Genomic DNA, 17,170 nt, shown 5'->3' on the forward strand with positions numbered 1-17,170 from the left:
AGTAAGAAAGAGAGTATTGCTGAACCATAGGGTATATGAAGGGGACCAAAGTGTAATAAGGCCAGAATGGCTAGATGGGGCCAGGTAATGAAGAGCTTTAAGTAACAGAGAAATTTATATTTGATGCTAATGGTGACAGGCAGCCTCTGGGAGGGGACAGAGAGAAGAGGAGCAGAGGAAATGGACATATCTTTGCTTTAGGAAAATTGTTTTGAAGACTTTATGGAGGGTGGATTGGAGTAGGGAGAGGCTTTAGGCAGGAAGACCAAAAAGGAAACTTTTGCAATGGTCTAGGCCAGTGGTGATGAGGGCCTTGCAGGACTATTGCATTAAACTAGTATTTCCCTGGGCCATTATTTTGTGTAGTACAATCCACTCTCATCTGTTATATTTTCAAAAGATGTTTTATCAGTTAGATATAGCTTTATGTAAAACAATTAAAAAATAATCTTGCCTGTTTTTTATTTGGTGCTTTGAGTTTTTCAGAACATGTTCATATTCATTATTCAAATTAGTTTAATTCAACAAGCATTTATTAAACACCTACTTTGTGTGAGGTGCTAGAGATATAAGGATAAACATGTGCACAGTTCTTGCCCTCAAGGATCTTACATACTCCTGGGGAGAAGCAACAAGAACACAGGAAGGTAAGTGCCAAACACAGTCAAATTCCAGGAATGGGAGGATTGCTGACAACTGGGGGACCAGGAAAGACCTCTTTAACAGGTCTCATTCCTTGAGCTGAACCTTGAATGAAGTTAGGGATTCTAAAAGACAAAGGTGAAGAGACAGAATAATCAAAGTGTGGGGGACACCTTGTGTAAAAGCCTATGAGTGGGAGATGGAATGCCATGGAATGATAGAAAAAAGGAGACCAGTTTGGCTGCTGTGTAGACTGGCTGAGGGAGAGTAACATGAAATGAGCCTGAAAAGATAGGTTGGAGTGAGATTGGGAAGGACTTTAAATACTAAATTGGGGAGTTTGTATTTTATTCTCAAGGTAATAAGTGGCCATGTGGAGTTTCTTCAGCAGGAGAGTAACATGGTCAGTTCTGTCTTTAGCTCATTTTATTCTCATAATAACCATGTAAGGTAGACAGAGTAGGCAGTATTATCCTCATAACATTGAGGCAGAGAGAGGTGAAGCAATTTGATCAGGGTTACAGGGGGCATATCAGTGGCACAGACATGACTAGAAATATCTTTTGTGTTCCAGGAAAGGCATAGACCATGCAAAAAAGACCAAGCATGATTTTCTGTCCCTCAGTCCTCTTTTAAAGATGCCTGACTTTCTGAAACAGGCAACTTTTTTCTCCTCTTGAAGGTAGAAAGATAATAGACTCAATTTCCATGCATATGTTACAGACATGTGCAGGTAATACAGTCCCTTGAATATAGTATATGCTTAATAAATAATTGTTGAAATTCAAAAAGAATTGCAAACTATTAACAACTATATGAAAGAATTCTCCCAATCACTAGGCATATAGGATCAGGAAAAGCATGAATAGCTTAAAGCCACAGGTGACCCAAGGGTCTAATTTAAATATTCAACCTCCTTAAGTGCTGCCCCAAGACAGTCAATATGTCTGTCATCCAAAGATCGTGCTAAGTTCAGAGAGTCTCTTGGTCACCGTGGTTACAACGTAATGAATTTTTCAGCCACAGCAACTCTCCCATCTACTAAATGGTAAAGAGGTTGTGATCTGCACTGGAGGAGATAGTACCCACACCAGTGAAATGTTTTAAATATTCAAGTAAAGCTTCCTGACAAATCTTGAATGGAGCAAAGAAAAAGTAGGAAGAATTAATTTACTTGAGCTATCATAGATTCCTGGACTATTAGATTCGGAAAGGACCTCAATAGTCTAGTTTAACCAACCCACAAAAGCAATATCCATTATACGCTATACTATGCTCACAAAATCATTGTCCAGGCTCAGCTTGAAGTCTACAATGGGGGTGGGGAGGGAAACTTGGTAGCCCCATCTACCTTTGGCCAGAATTGTTATTGGTTCAGGTGATAGGTGATGAGGGTAGTTGTTGTATGAGGGGAGTGAAGAGGACAACTTTTAGAGATGTGGAGGTAGAATTGCTAAAAATTTGGCAACTGATTTGACACAGGGCATGAGGATGAGTCAAGAGTCTATATGTCCAAACAAAATATAGACAGGATAAACTATAGAGATTAGTGCTTCAAAGGGAAGTACTAATGGAAAGGTTTCTTGTAAAGGGGAAATTTTAGCTAATATTTGAAGGAAGTCAAACCAGAAAATGAAGACATGGAGGGAGAGCATTCCAGGCATAGGGGACAAGGAAAATGCTGAAAATGGGAGATGGAGTGTCATGTGGAAGAAATAGCAAGGATGCCAGTGCTGCTGTACAACTAATATGCAATTTTTACAAGAGAGACAACTCTCACTACTCTACTAATATGAAGTTGGGATAGTGGAAATTGTAGAGAAGTGGAAAGACATCTCTGGGGCTTCCAGAGGATTATCATTAAACTCTTGGAAAAACAAAATTGCTTGGTGTCATTATGACCATTATGTCTACTTCCCCACTCCCTATGACCCTATATCCTTATCTGTGTTCTTGAAGAAGGTCTAGACTCTGTCATTTGGTAACCAGTGCTTTCCTGCTATTAGTATGCATTGCAAGACATTTGCTATTGAGTATATGATAGGTCTTGTATTGAAAGAATCAGTGCCTTTTACAAAAGAAAGTGGTTCTTTTTTGGGAATTACTAGTGTTTTGAAATAAAGTTTAATAAGATTTTTGGCTTCCTTCACTAGATTTAAAACTGTAGCTTCTATGATTAGTATGAATGACATAGGGAGATGCTTCTGCTGAAAGTAGAACCTCAGTGGGTTCAAGCAGTTGAGAATCATTTTGGGTTTAGACTGAGATACTGAAGTAATAGTTGACTATACAGTTCTAAACTCTATAGCCAGGCAAACAGTCTATGACTATATGGAGGGTTTGATGAACATGCTCATCTACTTAGATTATAGTCAACCAACAGACATTTATTAAGCACTTACTATGTTACAGGCACTATGCTAAATGTGGAAGATATAAATGCAGTAAATCAAACAATCCACACTCTCAGGAGATTACATTTTAATGAGGTGGACACTAAAGACATATGTAAGTATATACAGAATTAATATAAAGAAAATAAACACAAAGTAGTTAAATGCAAGGTAGTTTGAGAGGAAGAACATCAACAATTGAGGGGATAAGGAAAGACTCCATACAGGAATCCTTACCCTCTTTTGTGTCATAGACCTGTTTGGCAGCCTGGTGAATCCTGGATCCATTTTTAGAATAATGTTTTTAAATGCATAAAATAAAATAACTAGTATTACAAAGGAAACCAATTATATTGAAATACAAATTTCAAAATAATTTTTAAAAAAGTTCATGATGGACTCCAGATTAAGAACCCCTAAATGGTCAAGGAAGAGAGGTATTTTATGTGGTGGAGCCCAGGAGGAAGTGCATTCCAGTCATGAGGGAGAGACAATGGAGAGGCACAGAAATGGGGGACAGAATATCATATGTGAGGAGTGAAGAGGTAAGTTTGGCTATAACGCAGTGCATGAGGTAACGTAAAATACAATGAAGCCAGATAGATAGGAAGCAAAAGCAGAGGGAAAAGATTCTGAAGTCCAAGGGACTGGGAGGGGGGTAGAGAGTATCCAGGGACAAGAAAGTAAGCCTGAACTTATTTACGTGGGAGCCACTTGGTATTGGCAGGAGTCCCAGTGTTGGAGGTCCAGTGCTATACTTTCAGTGAAGACCCTCAAGGATATCTAGCCTGCCAGCATTTTGGAGGCAGTTCTCCAGATGATAATAGAGTGAAAATGGAGAATTGGCTTTGAAAATGGCCACTGGAGACACTTGTTGCTCTTCAGTCTGATAGTAAAGAGATCAGGTCTGTTCCTGGTCAGTGGTTTTTATGTTGAGAAATTGGTCCAATGCTTTAGGCAGTACTACCCTGACTTGATGGGACTTCTGGGCAATACCTTTCCCCAGACTAGGCTCAAAGTGTTGAATCTGAGATGCTTCTCCTACCCACCATGAATGATGCCTTCAGAATAACAAGAGCTCAGGCCATGGTTAGTAAGGCTGAAACAGCTGAGAAGTAAGCAAATGAAATGGAGAATGATGGCTTCCTAAAATCCTATAGGGGATATTCTAAAGCAAGTATGTTGTGAATTGGAGACCAAAGGGCTAGAGTAGCTAAAAGAGGAAGTGGAAGAGAAAAATCAAAGAGAAGAACAACTGTACCTACTTCAATAGTAAGCTGCAGGAGCAAGAGAAGACTGGCAGAAGAGCAAGCCGGCAGAATAAGAGGGTGCAGCCGTTATAGAAAGAATAGGGCTATATATTTTGCATGACTGAACATGTATAATCCATAGCAAATTGCTGGCATTCTCTAGGAGGGGGGAGGGAAGAGAGAGAAGGAGAGAATTTGGAACTCAAAATTAGGAAAAAAGCCAAATATTAAAAATTGTTTTCACTTGTAATTGAGAAAAAAATAAAATAAGTGAAAAAAAAACCAAACGTGGGTTGTTTTCTAAAAGTGATTTGTAGAAAGATAGAGAATTGATAGCTTGGTGTGTCTTTCAACTAATTGTGTCCTTTGCCTTACTAGAAAAAAAAATAAGCTTATTGTTTATGAGATTTGAGTGGATGAGCACTCACAGAGTACCTTAATCAGACTTGGCTAGCTTGGGGAACACACATGTTGGGAAGGAGGCAGGGGTTACAAATGGAAGGCAATGCCATTGAAATATTTTGGAATATGATGGCAGTTTCTCTCTGAGGTTCCTGGTGTACTTTTACCCTTGTGCCCTCTCTTAGCACCTATTCCCCCAAGAAGCAGAGGAACAAGAGGATAAAAGGGGGGATTTTGATAGATTCTGAGAACACCAGCAAAGGGGAAACACCTGGGTGTGGGGAGTGGCAATGGCATATAGCTTCCTGCAGACGCTAACTGTGCCTTGGGTTTATTTAAGATCTTATCCATTGGTGTTGTAATAAGTGAAGTCATGGAAACTAGCTTGTATTGTATGGTAGAAGACCCAAAGAAACAGTGTATTTACTGAAGAAAAAAATTAATGGAAAGATATTTCACTATGGGTTAAGGTTGGGCTTTGTAGCTTAGCAAGCTTTCACAGACTTAGAGTGTGATTTTAAGATATATAGCAGGAAGGATATGTTGTGTCCTTATTTTTTAATATACCTCCATGCCCCCCCCCCCACCGTAGCAGTTTCAGCACTGTGTGGGGAAGGGTGGGTGGGCAGATTACATATCTCTATGGCAAGTTTCTGAATCTCTTGTAGGAAGAGAGTGTTCCTTGGGGATGTACCTAGAGTTTTGAATGTGAGTGAGATCAGCTTAACTGCCTGAGAGATCTCTGACACTAACAAGCAGTGAAATGGCAAAATGGCAATCTTAAATAATTCACAAACTGGATAATTAGGCCTTGAATAATCAAGAATTGGCTTGTAACTATTGCACATATTTTTCTGTGTCATTATTTATCACTTGCAGAAAGAAGGAACTTGCCTAGCAATAGAACTGCCTTGCAAATGAAGAATTTCCTAAAGAAACAGGTCAAGTCAGTGACTGAGTAGGAAAGCATACCTACGGAAGACATTATCATTCTACCATTCAGATATTTTTCTGTGAGTTCTAGTAATTCTCTTAGCAGCAGGGCCTCTGCAGCTGATGATTGTTTGGTGGCTCTGAGGCAGAGAAACCCCAGGGGCTCAGGAATGCAAATGCTGTAGGCTGGGCAACTTATAAATAACCAATCCATATGGCCCTTGTCAGACAAAGTCTTTGACCAGAAGCAATAAGGTCACATAAACCAGCATCAGATATTTTTTTTTCCTGGTGCAGGGGTGATCTGACCAGTCATTTCATAGTTTTATTGAGGAATTATTGAAAGTGAGTATTCTTTTTAAATAGAGTGGAAAAACCCTGCATCATACTTGTATAGTCCTTATTGGCAAGGAGGCTGATGGGAAGTGTCTTTTTTTTCCTTTTTCTTTTTTTTTTTTTTTACAGCTGGAAGGAGGAATTGAAGGCTCAGGGGAAATCGAAGCTGTGTGGCACATGGGAAACATGGAATGTTTTAGCTGCAGGGTGGACGGGGTCTCAGGATTGTACAAAGAGAGCTGCGGTCAATCACAGGGGAAGGATGCTGCTACCTGAATTATGCACGATCATGAGCATTTGGAGCCTTGTCACATTGTCCCAATTTACTGCTGTACTAGGACCATATACATTTATCCTTTCTTTACTTCCTCCTACCCTTCTGCCTTATCGCTGTCTGGTGAGCTGGCATTCAGTTGTCGTTCTTGTTGTTCAGTCATTTTTCAGTTGTATCTGACTCTTCATGACCCACTTTGGGTTTTCTTGGAAAAGACGCTGGAGTGGTTTGCCATATCCTTCTCCAGCTCATTAACAAATGAGGAAACTGAGGCAAACAAGGTTAAGTGACTTGCCTAGGCTCACACAGCTAATGTCTGAGGCTGAATTTGAACCCAGATCTTCCTGACTCCAGTCCAAGCACTCTAAGCTGATCATTTCATTGGGAAGGGCATGAATCTTGTTGAGAACTGAATTCATACAAGTATCCCTAAAATCCTCTTTGAGCGTTTGACTTTGAGGTGTTCTTATTTCTTATAGCAAATGAGAGCCTGAAGGGAATAAATGGACCTAGACCAGGGGTGGGGAACCTGTGGCCTTGAGGCCACATGTGGCCTTCTAGGTCCTCAAAAGTGGCTCTTTGACTTAATCCAAACTTCACAGAACAAATGCCCTTAGTGAAAGGATTTGTTCTGTAAAACTTGGACTCAGTCAACAAGCTGCACTCAAGGACCTAGAAGGCCACATGTGGTCTCGAGGCTGCAGGTTACTCATCCCTGCCCTAGGCTTTCATTCTGAAGGCATGGCACACAGATTTTGTCACTGTATGTTTAATTCATGTTACCCAAATTTAAAATGTTAGATACCTGAATATGGCTCCACATGAATGCCTCAACCTTCACAGATGCCAAGTTGTCATTCTAATCAAGCACATGGAAGCTTTGGGTGGGTTGCTTCCGGGAATGCCCACCCCATATATACCCCCCACACACATACATACACATATATATGTGTGTGGGTATGTATCTATACATATATACATATTTATTTGCTGTATTACGTTTGTGGACTGCAAAGAAAAAGACAATCATCTCTAACTCAATGAAGAAATTCCTGAGCTTGCATTTATAGTTTTGAGATCTGTAAGGTAAGTATTTGCACAACCCTTTTAAAAATCAAGTAGATTTCAAGTATCATTAAGAGGTTATCAGTGGAAATTATCTTAAGGATACCACCCACATGCAAAAAAAGAATGTTAAATGAGACCGGTTTCTTAACCTCTGATAGGATTTTTTAAGTGCTTTTTAAAAATCAAAGCATTTGAAAGTTACTCATTAAAGACAAAACAGAAGCAACAATTTCAAAGAGCTGCTTAATTTTGTAATTCTAAAAAAATTTTGAACATAAAGTAACGCTTATAGCTTGTTCTTCAATGATAATGTTGTATATACACTAATGAATACAGACTGATACTGTCATTTTTATCTATTATTATATCTCTTTACTTTAGTTCCATCATTTTCCAGAAGGCTGAGGGGTAGGGGGAAGAGGCTAGGACCCCAAAACAAGTCAACTATGTGTGGTCTCAGCAGCCCTGACAAAAATGTTAGTATAAGAGAAGACTAGAAAACTGAATTATTTCATAAAATAGGATCTTTCTTAATAAAATAGGGTAGTCTCGCTGTGGGGCAGTTAAGTGGCATAGTGCATAGAGCACTGGACTGGGAAGACCTACCTTCCTGAGTTCAAATCTGACCTCAGACACTTAATAGCTGTGTGACCCTGGGCATGTTACTTAACCCTCTTTGCGTCAGTGTTTCATCTGCAAAATGAAGTGGAGAAGGAAATGACAAATCACTCCAGTATCTTGGCCAAGAAACCTCAAATGGAGTCACAAAGAGTTAGACACAACTGAAATGACTGAACAAAAAGTCTCGCTATGTTGCACTCAAAACTTACTATCTCTAGAGTATTGCGTTCCATTCTGGGCCACCTATTTTAGAAACAACATTGATGGATTAGGCTGCAGGGCTGAGAAACTAGAAATGTGTTCTGTGAAGTTTGGATTCAATCAAAGGGCTGTTCTTGAGGACCTAGAGTGCTACATGTGGCCTTGTGGCTGCAGGTTCCCCACCCTTGGATTAGAGAGTAGACAGATGAAGGCCCCCAGCAAGGGGAAGAACCTTAAAATCATGCCATAGAAGGATTAATTTAAACTTTTAGAGGGAAGAAGAGAAGTTTGGGAGAGGGAGGCATGGAACTGATAGCTTCTTTTAAGAGGTGCCACATAGAACAGCAATGGTTGGAAGCTAAAATGAGGTTGATTAGCTTGATGTAAGGGAAGACTTCCTGACAATGAGAGCCATCCAAAAATGGAATGGAATCCCTTTTTATACTGGAGATCTTCAAATCCAAACTGAATAACCGCTTATTAGGGGAATTGTAAGGGGAATTCTTGTTCAGACACAGATTGGATGAAAAAAACAATAAAGTCTCTTGCAATTATGAAATTCTTTGGTTCTGTGATTTTATCAGTCAGTAACATTTATTAAACACCTACTATGTGCCAGTCACTGTGCTAAGAACTGGGAATTTTGGGATTACCTTTATTATTTCTGTCCTCACTATGCTATAATTGAGAACATCTTATATTTGGGATTCAGGGCTAGAAGCAATACGATACTGGTTTTACCTTGGTCTTTGGGCCCTTGGCAATAATAACAACAAACAACGGTAACAAAACAATAGCTAACATTAACACAGCATTTTAAAGTTTGCAAAGCACTTAACCTGTATTCTTTCATGTGATACTGATTCATTCAGAGAAGGATTCCAGACACTTTCTTTCTCCTTTAGCCTCCAGCTTCTTCTCCTTGATTTTCAGGATGGAGAATCCAGAGTCCCCATAGAATTGCTTAGTTTCTTCTGCTCCTCTTATGTTTCATCACCTGCTAAATAGTAGTTACTTCTGTTCTGCCTTCACTTCACACATTTGATGGAGGAAGTCAGGAAGTTAATAGAACTTTAAAATTAGTGCTTTACAAGCCTTTCCACCTCCACCCCTCATTTATGAAAAATGTGCTTGATACTTAAACACTTTGGGAGGTTTATATAAGTCTGACTATGTCACTCTCAATAAATTTTATTTTTCCTCCAAGATCAAATATGAAATCCTCCATGGGGTATTCCAAGCCCTTCATAATCTTTCCCTGTCGTACATTTCTAGGTCTCTTACACTTTACTCCCTTCCCCATACTCTATGATCCAATTCACGTCGTCGTTGTTTTTCAGTCATGTCCAACTCTTAGTGATCCTGTTTGGGGTTTTCTTGGCAAAGATACTGGAGTGGTTTGCCATCTCCTTCTCTAGTTCATTTTACAGATAAAGAAACTGAGGCAAACAGGGTCAAATGATTTGCCCAAGGTCATATACCTAGTAAGTGTCTGAGGTCAGATTTGAACTTGGGAAGATGAGTCTTTCTGACTCCAAGCCCAGCACTCTATCCACTGTGCCACCTTGCTGCCCATAATTATACTAATCTCCTTGCTGTTGCTCACAGAAGGTACTCAACCTCCCAATGTCAAGAATTTTCATCGGCTATCTCTCATACTTGGAATGCTCTCCTACCCCATCTCTTCCTCTTGACTTCCCTGGCTTCTTTCAGTTCACAGCTAAAATTCCACCTTCTGTAAGAAGCCTTTTCTGGTCCTCCTAAGTGCTCACATTGCCTCTGCAGTTACCTCCAATTTACTCTGTATCCTATACATAGTTATTTGTATGTTGTCTCATTGTCCAATTGGAATATGAGCTACTTGAGGGCAGGGACTGTTTTTGTCTTTCTCAGAATCCTCAGTGATTAGTACAGTGTCTAGAATATAGTAGATGCTTAATAAATGTTTGCCGACCACTCACTGATTGATTTCATCAATGTGGACAGTCCATCTGCTTGTTTGCATTACAACACATCCATCTCTTCTCTCTGTGATTCTTGCCCAAATTCTCCCATCGATCTTCCATAGAAGAGTCTTTTTTTTTTCTTTTTTTGGTGAGGCAATTGGGGTTAAGTGACTTGCCCAGAGTCGCACAGCTAGTGTTTATGTGTCTGAGGCTGGATTTGAGCTCAGGTCCTCCTGACTCCAGGGCTGGTGCTCCATCCACTATGCCACCTAGATGCCTCTGAAGAGTCTTTTTAAGGATTGGTATGGTGGAGTGGTTTGGGATCATAAAAAATACTGTGCAGTTTCTCAAGTGCAAGGCAGCCTGGTCATCTCCTTCTATTCAATTCCAGATGCAGCTCATTGTCCATGTCTACTTAATAATGATCAACAATTATACTGAACTTGACCTGATTTCTAAGAACTGGTAGATGTCTTATATCTCAATTCTACATAAGACAGATCCCTGTATTTTAATGACCTTTCTTTTTACCTGTTTGAAATAACTACCTCTGTATACCAAAAAGTATAGAATGTTACAATGAGTATAGATAATATATTTACATAAGAGAAAAGAAGCATGCTTCCTCTGATGTCTCCCATTATTTTATGAAGATTTCAGTTTGCAAATGTAACTCTTCAAAGACTTTCATTTCCTTTTGGGCAAATACAATAATGATAACTAATGTTTACATAATGCTTTAAAATTTTCAAAACATTTTTTATTCTTTTGAAGTAGGTAGTACAAATGGTATTGTCTCAACTTTACAGGGGAAGAAACTGAGGCTCAGAAAGATGGAGTTACATAGTATCTGGGACTAGCGAGGTGGTAGTCCCTCTGTAGTCTATCCTGCTCAAACCACATCTAAAGTATTATATTACCTCTGTATACCATGTATTAGGAAGGACATTGGAGAGCATCCAGAGGAATGCAACCAGCATTGTGAAGGACCTTGACTTCCTGCCATGTGAAAACTGATTGAAGGAACTGGAAATGTTTAGCCTGGAGCAGGGGAGACTTGAAAGGCAGGAAGGGAGTGGGGTATAATAACCATCTTCAAATATTTGAAAGGCTATCATTTGGAAAGGGATTAGACTTGCTTAATTTGGCCCCAGAGGGCAGAATCAGGACCAATTGGTAGATGTTGCAAAGAAGCAAATTTAGGCCAAATGTAAAGGAAATCTTTCTAACCATTAGAGCTGCCTCAGATTTTAAAAGGGTTTCCCCTTCGCTGGAGGCCTTCAAACAAAAGCTAAATGGTCACTTGTCAGGTATGTTGTAGAGATTCATGTTTAGGTATGGGTTAGATTAAAATGACCTTTTAGGTTCCTTCGAACTCTGACATTTATTGATAGTGTGAATTGTGCAAGATGGAGTTGCCAGTTAGTGGGAGAGCCAGGTCTGTAACCCATACTATCTGACTCTAAGGCCACTATGCCATATTGCTTCAATATTGTGTAAACTGTTACTAGGTGTACATCGATGCTCTGAGTATGGGCATATAGCCCAAACATCTTATAGATATGATCCAATGAATTAAAAGGCTCTATAGAATACTTTTCTAATAATCAAAATTTGGATTATTGAATTGCAATAATAATTGACATTTATATAATGCTTTAAAATTTGCAAAGTACTTTAATGCAATATCTCATTAGAAATGTAATTTTTATTAAAACAAATATGTGTAAATATTATATTTAATAATAATATATAATTTAAATCAAGATTTAGGGGATTATAAATAGCCATCTATAATTCAGTATCTTAGAAATTCATTCTGAACAGCCACTCAAAATGAGAGGGCATGGATGGACTATTATTTTCACCAAAGGAGATAACACCTAAATTGATGAGCTTACAAAACCACTGAAATGTTGAAGTCTTTATTGAATGTTCTCTGGACTTCACATTAGGAAACTAGGGTTTGATTCCCAGCTTTTCTACTAGCCAGAACTTGCATATATGCTTTTCTTCTCTGAGTTTTAATTTCTTTATCTGTAATTTTGGGGGGAGTTGATTGAGATCAGTAATGCCCAATTCAAATAGATTGTTTTGCTGCTTAATGATTTTTCTTCCTGTCTATATTGGACTACAAGAGAAGAATGAGGGAAAAATACTTGGAAGGACAAATATGGCCTCTTCTCTGCTGAGTTGTAAACAAGATACAAGTCATAACTCTTTTTGTTTGAATGAATAGCAGTAAGATCCATCACATTTTTCAGCAATCTCATTCTACTTGAGTTGGAGATCACTGATCTCATCCAATCCCACCTGCTTGTTTAAAAATCTCATGAGGTTCTTTTTAAAAAAAAATCAGATTTCCTTGATATCTAACTTTTAAGGCTTTGTTTGCCATTCCACTGCAGAGGTCTAACTTTAAAATCTTACTTTGAAAAATTAATTATTTGACCTACACACTATTGGCCTTTTTATACCTAATGGTACCTTGAAGTTCTTACAGCATGACCTATAACACAAACTGTATATTGTTATGTTAACTGTACTTAGTGTTTATTATAATGCTTTGATGGATCTGTGATCTCATCCACATAAGTACTCCCTCCTGTGGTACAGATTGTGACCCATTCTTGCCTTCTCCTACTCAATTCATGTTTATGTCCTCATATAAGTCCTATACAAAGGTATACTTTGAGCATACTGTGGCCCTTTTTCTAATTTCTTGACATTGCAAGGGTGCCAAAGGATAAACAGACTATCCATTTGTCTTTGTGTTCTTTATATGAAAAGGACATCTCCTTTTTGATGATACATATGTCTTTGTATATATTTTTATATATGATATATTAGAACATATATTTATTATATATATATTATATATTAGAAATATATATTAGAAGTAGAATAGGATATGTGTGTATGTGTATACATACATACATAATCTCCTTATTCTACTTGTTATATATGTCCTTATTCTACTTCTCCTGTTTTTGGAAGCCTGCCTATTCCCTTCTCACACACTTATCCAGGATGACCTCATACATGTACAGATTATTCTCAAAAAGATTTTATAGATTTAGAAATCAGGCATATAAGCCAGTGAATATTATCATTTTATGTTACCTTTTTGAGCAATAATGTCTGTTTTTTTCCCCCTCAAGTGTTTGGTATCATCTCCTTTTTCAGAAACCATGGGAAACTATTATTCATTAAAATTATATCACTTTTATCATTGATCTTCCTTTCAGTAAATTTCACCTAAAATGTCTGATTTTCCCATCTTTATTTTATTTAAAGTCATTTCTACTTCTTCACATAGCATATCAGGAGCAAGTTTCTCTTAGAGTCTAAACATGGTGGCATTACTGTCATATATATATATATATATATATATATATTTGTTGTTTTTGTGGAAATCTTTCAGGTCTTTACCATTTTTACGTATTCATTTTCTTCCTTCCAGTTTCATGCTTAAATGTTCTCAGGTTGGTATGGCTTAATTGAATCTTTCACCAATATTTCTGTAAATTTATTTTCCCTTCATTATTTATCTTTGTTTTATGAAATGATATTGCTGATAACTTTCCACTACCTACATAGAATCATAGATATAAAGCTGGAAGAGTGGTCACACATCATCAAGCTAAACCCACTCATTTTAAGAATGGGAAAACTAAAGCCTAGGGAGGTTGAGAGACTTGCCAATGGTCACATAAAGAATAAGGGTCCAAGGTGATATTTGAACACAGGTTTTCATGATGCCAAACACTGTATCATTTATCACTCTCTTTTATAAAAATTTTTATAAATAAATTTATATTCTAAATTGTTCTTTCTCTTGACTCCTATCTCTGTCCACTTGGCAAGGAGTTCAAATATTTGTTGGTTGAGATAACAGCTAGGTTTTATTGGTCTCCTCATTGTGGTGATTGATTTCATAGGGTGAGGTTCCTAAGAAAATGATGATAAAAAAATCTGTGTCAATGTCTGCTCCTTTATCCATCCCTTCTTTTTAATTAACAGCTTGTTTAAATAGGTTGTATTGGCATCATTAAACTGGACATCATATCATATTCTAATTTGGTATCAATTTTTGTCTTTGCTCTAGAAAGTTAATGATTTGACTGTATACAGACAGAAAATTTGGAAATAACTTACTTATCAATAACCACATACCCACAAGATCTAGAGTTAGAAAGAATCTTAAATTCCATCTTGTTCAACTCCTTCATTTTACAAATGAGGAAATAGAAGCCTGAAGAGATTAAGTGACTTGTCAAAGCTCACACAGGTAGTAAGTGTCAGAGAAACGATATGAACTCAGGTCCTCTGACTCTATAGTCTGTGTTTTTCTCATTGTACTGCAAAGCTTCCCAATAATTTCTTGTCTCTTAGAATAGAATCAGTTTTATATTGAATACTTCCTTACTCTCTTCCTGAAGGAAGTATTCATGATATATGTAGTGTGAAGCTTTTTCACAGTCTACAAGCATTTAGCTTCTCTTGTTTCTTACTCCTGAACTATGTTTTCTAGCATATTTTTTGTCATCCTCCTCTGTGTTCACCTTTACACTGAAGTCACTGAGTATTAAAGAATACAATGATTTAGTTTGGATCATATTACTGAGATCTTCATAGAATTTGTTTGCTTTCTAATCTTCTGAAACAGGTAATGGTACATAAGACATAAGTAGCAGAAGCAATTATCTTCATGGTAGATAATTATTTTTGTTTTTGTTCTTTAACAGCATAATCTGAACACTGATATATATATATACACATATATACATATATACATATGTATGTGTGTATATATGTGTGTGTATATATCTATATATCTGTCTAGATCTACATCTATCTCTCTCTCTATATATATAGAGTGAGAGAATGAAAGAGAGAGAGAGAGAGAGAGAGAGAGAGAGAGAGAGAGAGAGAGAGAATTTCCTATTAACTTATTATGTTTCTTGCCCTTTGGCACATGATAGAACCAACTCTTTTTTTTTTTTTTTGTTTCATCAAGGAGAACCTTTGAGTCATTTCTCCATTCATGTGTAACTTTTGTCTTCTGGTTTCATTTGCAATGAGAATATCAAGATCAATATGACTTAGTTTCTCTAATCTAGGGATTCTTAAGTGAGGGTCAGTGAACTATTTTAAAAAAAATATTTTGATGATTTTCTATATAATTGGGTTCTTTTGTAATGTTATAAGTTTTATTTAATGCATTTAAAAATATTCTGCAAAGGGATCTGTAGTTTTCCCTAGTCTGACAGAGAGGTCCCTGACACTAAAAATGGTTAAGAAGCCTTGTCTAATTAGTCTACTTGTTAGTCACTGAATAAGAATCTAACCTTTAGCGTACCAACAATTAAATTAATGTTAATAGATCATTTAACTCTCTGTAGATTTCTGAAACTCTCCCACTATTACTGTGGAAGTGAAAGGTAGAGAGAGGAGCCCTGTATGATACAGAGCCATTTTTGTATTTTTATTTGTATCGTGGGTTACCACGGCCAAAAATCTCAACACTAAGTGGCCAGCCTAACAGTTAAGAGTATCTCTGAATTTTGCTAGACCATCTTCAGAAAGCAGATATAGTTGGCTTCTGGGACTATACACATTCTTGAAGCCTTTCCAGTATGACAGAATCAGCTTGATTTTGTGCTCTTCTGGTATGAATGTGAAGAATTCAGGGTCTTCTCCACAACATGATAAGGCTTTGGAGTAGGACTTTGTAGAGGTATATATGACAAATGCTTAATATATAGTTGCTGATATATTTGGAACTGGGAGTTACTAAAAACCAACTGACAGTAGAATTTAACTTTGTAAAAAAAAAAACAACTTAGCACCTAGCTACAACTTTTACTATAATCTGATAATTATTTTAGTAGAATATATGTGGTAGTCACTATTTTATACATAACTTTCATAATCAAAAAGGATCAAAATGTTGAATAATGTATGGTTTAATCGAGTACATGGTAATTGGCTAATATAATTTTATATATTTTTTAATTGAATAAATTAGAAATAAGGTTTTTTATTATTAAAGACTATCTTGGATATAATTGCTTCTATATGGATAACTCTGAATTTAATCTACTTTCAAACATTTCTATTCTTTATTTTTCTCTATTAGATTTCTAATGTTGTTTTGAAAAATTTAATGCATAATTACTGGCAACATGCTATTATTTGGGGGTTCCAAAATTTTTTGCACAGTACAAGTCTAATTTCATTTCTGTCCATTCATTCAATAAATATTTATTTAAAACTTACCATGTTTAAGAAACCTATTTGGCAATGGGAAAGATGCAAATTCAAATAAGATACAGTTCCTATCCTAAAAGAACTTATTTAGTAGCTGTAGTATAAGAGTTACAGCAGGAGGAAAGGGAATAAGCATTTTATGTAGTATCTACTATGTGCTGGGCACTGTGCTAAACACATTAGAAATATCATCTCATTTGATCCTCCCAACAACAATGAGATGTAGGTACCGTTATTATTTTGAAATTGAGGAAACTGAGGCAAACTGAGATTAAGTGATTTGCTCAAGGTCACATAGCTAGTAAGAGTCTGAGGCTGGATTTGAACTCATGTCTTCCTAACTCCAGGCCCAGTGCTCTCTCCACTGTTCACCTGGCTGTTATACTACAAATGAACATAATACAAAATATAAGTGCACAAAAGAGGTACAAACAAGAGGAAATGAAAGTTCATAAGTAAGAAAGACTACTTCTAGCTACAGGCATCAAAGGATATTTCTTCATGAAGAAAACAGTATTAAAATAGGCAATTTCTACAGGTAGAGTCAGGGTCAAGAGTATTTCAAGCGCAGAGAATACCATGAACAAAGGAACAGAAATGGTAAAGTGGTGGCAAATGTTCAAAGGACAACAAAAGTACAGTTTGATTTGAACATATAGTATATAAGGGGTTAAACCTAGGAAGAAATTCTGGAGCCAGAGAGTAGATAGCCCTGAAAACTAAACTTAAGAGTTTAGATGTTATTTGTTAGTTTAATAACAAATTGATGATAATAATAATAATGTTGGTTAATGATTTTGGGGTAGTTAGGTAACACTAAATGACAGCTCA

Source organism: Vombatus ursinus, unplaced genomic scaffold (assembly GCF_900497805.2).
Source record: "Vombatus ursinus unplaced genomic scaffold, bare-nosed wombat genome assembly UNPS02014778.1, whole genome shotgun sequence".
Lineage (NCBI taxonomy): Eukaryota > Metazoa > Chordata > Mammalia > Diprotodontia > Vombatidae > Vombatus > Vombatus ursinus.